Source organism: Apodemus sylvaticus, chromosome 18, assembly GCF_947179515.1.
Source record: "Apodemus sylvaticus chromosome 18, mApoSyl1.1, whole genome shotgun sequence".
NCBI classification, from domain to species: domain Eukaryota; kingdom Metazoa; phylum Chordata; class Mammalia; order Rodentia; family Muridae; genus Apodemus; species Apodemus sylvaticus.
This window is the reverse complement of record NC_067489.1, coordinates 27,205,836-27,211,540: the sequence shown is the minus strand read 5'-3', so window position 1 is coordinate 27,211,540 and position 5,705 is coordinate 27,205,836.

The following is a 5,705-nucleotide window of genomic DNA, read 5'->3' as shown; positions in this document are numbered from 1 at the left end:
TATTAAAAATAGAATTAGCATTGAACTTAATTATTTAATTCTTAGGCAAACACACAGAATAATCAATACCATATCATAGAGATATTTGTACAGCATATTTATTGTTGCTTTATTCTGTATAGTAAAAATTGTGATAAACCTGTCTGATGGATGAATAATGAAGAACTAGTTACATACATAAAATAAATTTTATATACATAAAAAATAAATGGTATACATTCAATGTTTACCATTGAAGAAAAATAAAATTTTAAATTTTGTAAGAAAATTAAATGAAGTTAAGTAATCTCAGAAGGAATGGAAAACCTTGTGTTCTCACTTAAAAGCAGAACCTAGTGTATTAGTTGGGAATTTACTGTTATGAACAGACACCATGACCAAGGCAAGTCTTATAAGGAGAACAGTTTAATTGGGGCTGGCTTACAGGTTCAGAAGTTCAGTCCATTATCATCAAGGTGCGAGCATGGCTACATCCAGTCAGGCACGGTGCAGAAGGAGCTGAGAGTTCTACATTTTCATCTGAAGGCTGCTAGCAGAATACAGAATACTGACTTCTAGGTAGCTATGATGAGGGTCTTAAAGCCCACACCCACTGTGACATACCTACTCCAACAAGGACACACCTACACCACCAGGATCATAGCTTCTAATAGTGCCGCTCCCTGGGCCAAGAAATACAAACCATCACATTCCATTCTCTAGCCCCCATAGGCTTGTTAAACCATATGAGTCGATTGGGGCTATATGTAAAGATAGCATAATACAAAATGCAAATTAATATTTAGTCCAACTTCAAAAGTCCTCATAGTCTATAGCAATCTCGATGTTAAAAGTTCTAACTTCAAGGTCTCTTTGGAGTTTCACCCAATCCCTTGACTGTAATCCCCTAAGCAGGATAGGAAACCTGCTGTCAAACTCCAAATTCTGCATCTCCATGTCAAAGCTGTCTTCAGATCTTCAACTTCTTTTACATCTTGTTTTGACTGCAGCAAACTTCTTTCTCCTGGACTTGGTATACTCCATGAAAGCATCCTCAGTAAATAGCCCACAGCTCTGTCATCTTAAACATCTTGGAGTCTCCAATGAAACTTCAATGTTACAGGTTCTTGTTTCAGTATCTGGGATCCACATATAATCTTCTGGGCTCCAGCAAAAGGCTGGCATCACTTCTCCAGCTCTGCCCTCTGTAGCACTTTAAACTCAAGTTGATCCATTTCACTCTTGCTACTGTTCTTGGTGATGATCCTAAGGTACTGGAATCTCCAATACACTGGGGCCTTCTGCTGCAACTTGGCTTCTCCAATAGCTTCTCATAGGCTCTCTTCATAGTGCCAAGACTCAAATCTTTTGCGTGACCCCTTCAATCCTGGGCCATCAACTGCAACCTTCACCAATAGGCTTCCATGGCTCCTCACATTGCATTTCCTCAGCTGCTCTTCATAATTTCTTCACTCTTTCAAAACCAGTACCACCTGAGCGACTCTTACACACTACCAAGTACAGCTGCAGTGAAAGGCACAAATTTGGCTATCTATGGAACACAGTTTCTTTTGAGTTTTCAGCAAACAGTTCCCAGAAGATTTCACCTTAGTGATGTTGGTCTCTTCTTAATCATCACTAATTTCTTAACTTAAACTAACCAGCATCCATTGTCCCAACTGTCTCCTGCTCCTCTTGACTATGAAGCTAGAGACACATGGATGAACATTCTGAGTTCTGCTGCTTGCAAGACCTGGAAAATCCCCCCCTTTTCTATTATATTATCACTAGCTTCCTCTTTTCCAACTCCTTTACTGCCTAAATGTGGCTGTTTTAGATCTTGCTCTGTAGATTGACCTTGAACTCAGAAATTAGGATACCTGTCTTTTGGAATCAAAAGTGTGTACCTCCATTCCTGGATTTAAGTTTTTCTTCACCTAGAACTTGCTCAGTCTCAGGCTGGCTTTGAAACCAGAGATCTGATTGACTTTATCTCCTGGAATTAAATGTGTGTACCAACCTCTCTATTAGTTAGGGTTTTACTGCTATGAACAGACACCAAGACCAAGGCAACTCTATATTTATAAAGAGTAAAATTTAATTGGGGCTGGCTTACAGGCTCAGAGGTTCAGTCCATTATCATCAAGGCTCGAATGTGGCTACATCCAGTCAGGCATGGTACAGAAGGAGTTGAGAGTTCTACATCTTCATCTGAAGGCTGGTAGCAGAATTCTGACTTGAGGCAGCTTTGATGAGGGTCTTAAAGCCCACACCCACAGTGACACACCTACTCCAACAGGGCACACCTTCTAATAGTGCCACTTTCTGGGCCGGGCATATATACACCATCACACCTAGTCAATAATATATGTATCTACATAAGCAAATGTGCATATGGGTACTATATAACATGCAGACGAAAAAGAAAGGCTAATATATAGAGGATTCACAGACTGAATGCAGATAATGAACATGATTTATAAAAGAGGATATAAAGAAAATTGGTTTCCTAGTTTTATTTCTATAATGTATTTATTTTTAGTTTCATGGGGGATAAGTACATAAAAATGTATTTAATAGTGAGAGTCTCAAACTCAATGTGAAGCTCTTTGGTTTTGGTATTCCTACTCAAAACTTACATACAAATGTTCATTCAGATGTATATAGACTTTTGGTCTGATTAATGAGTAAATGATAATCTGCAGGGTTTATTGCAATTTTTAATAAAAATGATATTTTTTAATTAAAACAAAATTTGAGTCACAAAATACAGGGAGAAGCTTAGTAACATTGTATATTCAATGAGAATAAGTTTACATAATGACTAAGTACAGCAGGCACATTTTACAAGATTTCATTCTGAGAAAGGAAAAATAGCATGTATTTAAAATGTGGATAAAACCCAAGAACGATTCTACTTAATAATATCATGGAAACATCAATTTCTTAGCTTTGGTAATCATAGTGTTCGCTTAAGATATGAATATTTAAAAAAAACTAAAAGAAACATTCATGGGAAGTCAGTGTTCCATTTTTGTGATAGTTGGATTAATATGAAACATTTTAAGATAAGATTTTTAAACATTTGTTTGTACTGTATTAAATTGTGTGTGTGAGAGAGAGAGGGGGGGAGAGGGAGAGAGAAGGGGAGGGAGGGAGAGAGAGAGAAGGAGGGAGAGAAAGAGAGGGAGAGGCAGAGGTAGAGGGCGAGAGAGAAAAGAGAGAGAGAACTTCTAGAAAGCTTGAGCCACAGAGGGCTACAAACTATCTAATGTAGGTGCTGGGACCTGAATTCTGGTCCTCTGGGAGAACAGCAAATGCTTGCAGTCCCTGAGCCAGCCTTGTCTCTGAATAAAAATATTTAAAGTGTCACCCAAGGGAATACAAATGGCATAGAAAGGAGAGTAAGGAACAAGTGGATGAGCGGGCGGCTGGAGCATCAGTGCTACCATCGGATGAGATTAACCTTACTAGGATTCCAAACAGCATAGTTTGAAATAAAACACAGCATTATGCTCAAGTCTAAAGATTTATGTTAGCCTTCATGCTTAATACATCAGCTGAAGACATTGGCAGAAGATGTAACTTTTGTTGTTAGTAGAGATGGAGGCTGAATGGGACAGGTGGCCTGTTGTCCTCAGTGGCTCACAAGGATGAGAGCATGACATATGTATGATGAACAGACATTTTGGAAGAAAATTTATAGAATGCCTATTGCTTTTTATCAGAGGTCTGCCAGCATGAACTTTTCCAGTGATTTTTCCTCATTTTCCTGAGAAACACCTGCTTTGCTCCTATAGCCCATGGTAGTCACCAGCAAGGGCTTTTTTGAAATCCTTGTACCACCTTATGAATCAGCACCAGGTCAAGAAGCAATGGTCCCTCTGATCTCAGTTTTCCAAGCTGTTCCCATGCCTGCCATAATGACTTTCCTCATTCAGTCTTCCATGCTTGGAATTTCTATTGTAGTTTCTACTTTTCTCATTTAACTTACTAAGGGTTTCTTTATATACTTATTTTATTAATGCATTTTTATTTTGTTTCTCAAAAGCTATTTTTCATGTTGTTTGTTTTTGTATTCCCTTCTTTTGGCTTGAGAGGTTATAATATAATATATTATATAATATAATTATATCATTATCCCCTTCCCTTTCCTCTCTCCAATGCCTCCCATGTATACTTCCTTGCTCTCTTTGAAATTCATGGACCAGTTTTCAGCGGCGGCGGCGGCTGCGGCAGCAGTGGCTGCTCCAGCTGAAGGGCCATCAGCAGTGGAACCAAGGCGTCACAGGGACCAGTTAGGCCCTGCGCCCACGACCACTGACCTTCACTGACCAGCCGGGCAGCAAGCAGCTGCAGTTGTGCGGTGCCTTTCCTGCTCCGAGGCCACTTCAGAACTCGGCCTCCCACCAGTCAGGAGAGGCATCCATCTTGGTTCCGTACTCCACGGATCGGACTGAGGTACACAAACATAATCCGAGGCCAACACCGCGGTGGTCTGAGCCCGACGGGCGTTGGCCTGCACCCAGGCCCTGGGCGGGTCGGGGGGCCATCGGGGTGCCAACCCAGGCAGGAGGTTTTTTTTTTGCACAGGCCTGCGAGCACGCCGCCGCCATTTTGCCTGCAGGACGACAGAGAGCTCAGGCGGGCAGACCTGTAACAGGCATAGCCTAAGGCTAACAAAGCGGGGGTCCAGGCCCCAAAAGGCACAGGACTGACCCCAAGAACTGGGCGGCTTGGTGGGCCATCTGTGAGTCAACCCGCCCAGGTGATTGTTAGCAAAGCAGACTCTCCCGGAGCTTTCAGGGAGCGCAGGCGCGCACGCCCGCCATCCGAGTCACCTGGCAGACCCAATTAACAGTCATAGCCCTAGGGGAACTTTGCTCGGACCTTGGCCTCCCAGGCTTTTGCCTGGACTCAGGGACTGGGCGGCCAGGCTAACCTTGTGTGCGACAGCCCAGTTGGCGGATCGGCTGCCCAGCGGAGTGAGCGGAACACAGGGGAGGTCACAGTAGCATACACCGTCTGCACTCCCTGGGAGTGCACACGGGCTCCATCTGCTCCACAGACACAATCTGGGGCAAGGCCTCAGGCAGAAGCCCTTAGCTCTACTCTCTCCGCTTCCGGATCCAGATCAGTCTGGGCGGCAGCATTACATCTCCAAGTCCTGCAAGTGGCTAGCTGGGCTTCCGGGCGGCCAGCTGGGAGAAGTCAGTGTGCTCCAGTGAATCCAGTGGGCCCCAGCGGGAGCCTTCGGGTGCCTGCTTTGGGATCAGAACAGCCTGGGCAGCAGCACACTGTCTACAAGCAGTGCAGGAGGTAAGCTGTGCACCAGAGGCCAACTGGGAAGGGGCAGCTTGCACTGGTGAGTCCAGCACTGACAAGATAAACTAACACCAGTGAGAACTAGATGGCAAAAGGCAAACGCAGGAACGTCACTAACAGAAATCAAGGCAATATGGCAACATCTGAACCCAATTCTCCTCTACCAACGTGTCCTGGATACCCCAGCACACCAGTAAAACAAGATTTGGATTTAAAATCACTGGTCATGATGCTGGTACAGGAACACATGAAGGTCATACATAAAGAAATTCAGGAGAAAATGGATCAAAAGTTAGAAGCCCTTGCAAGGGAAACACAAAAATCATTGAAAGAAATCCAGGAGAATACAAAAGCCAACAAGGAGGAAATGCAAAAAACACTTAAAGAAATACAGGAGAACT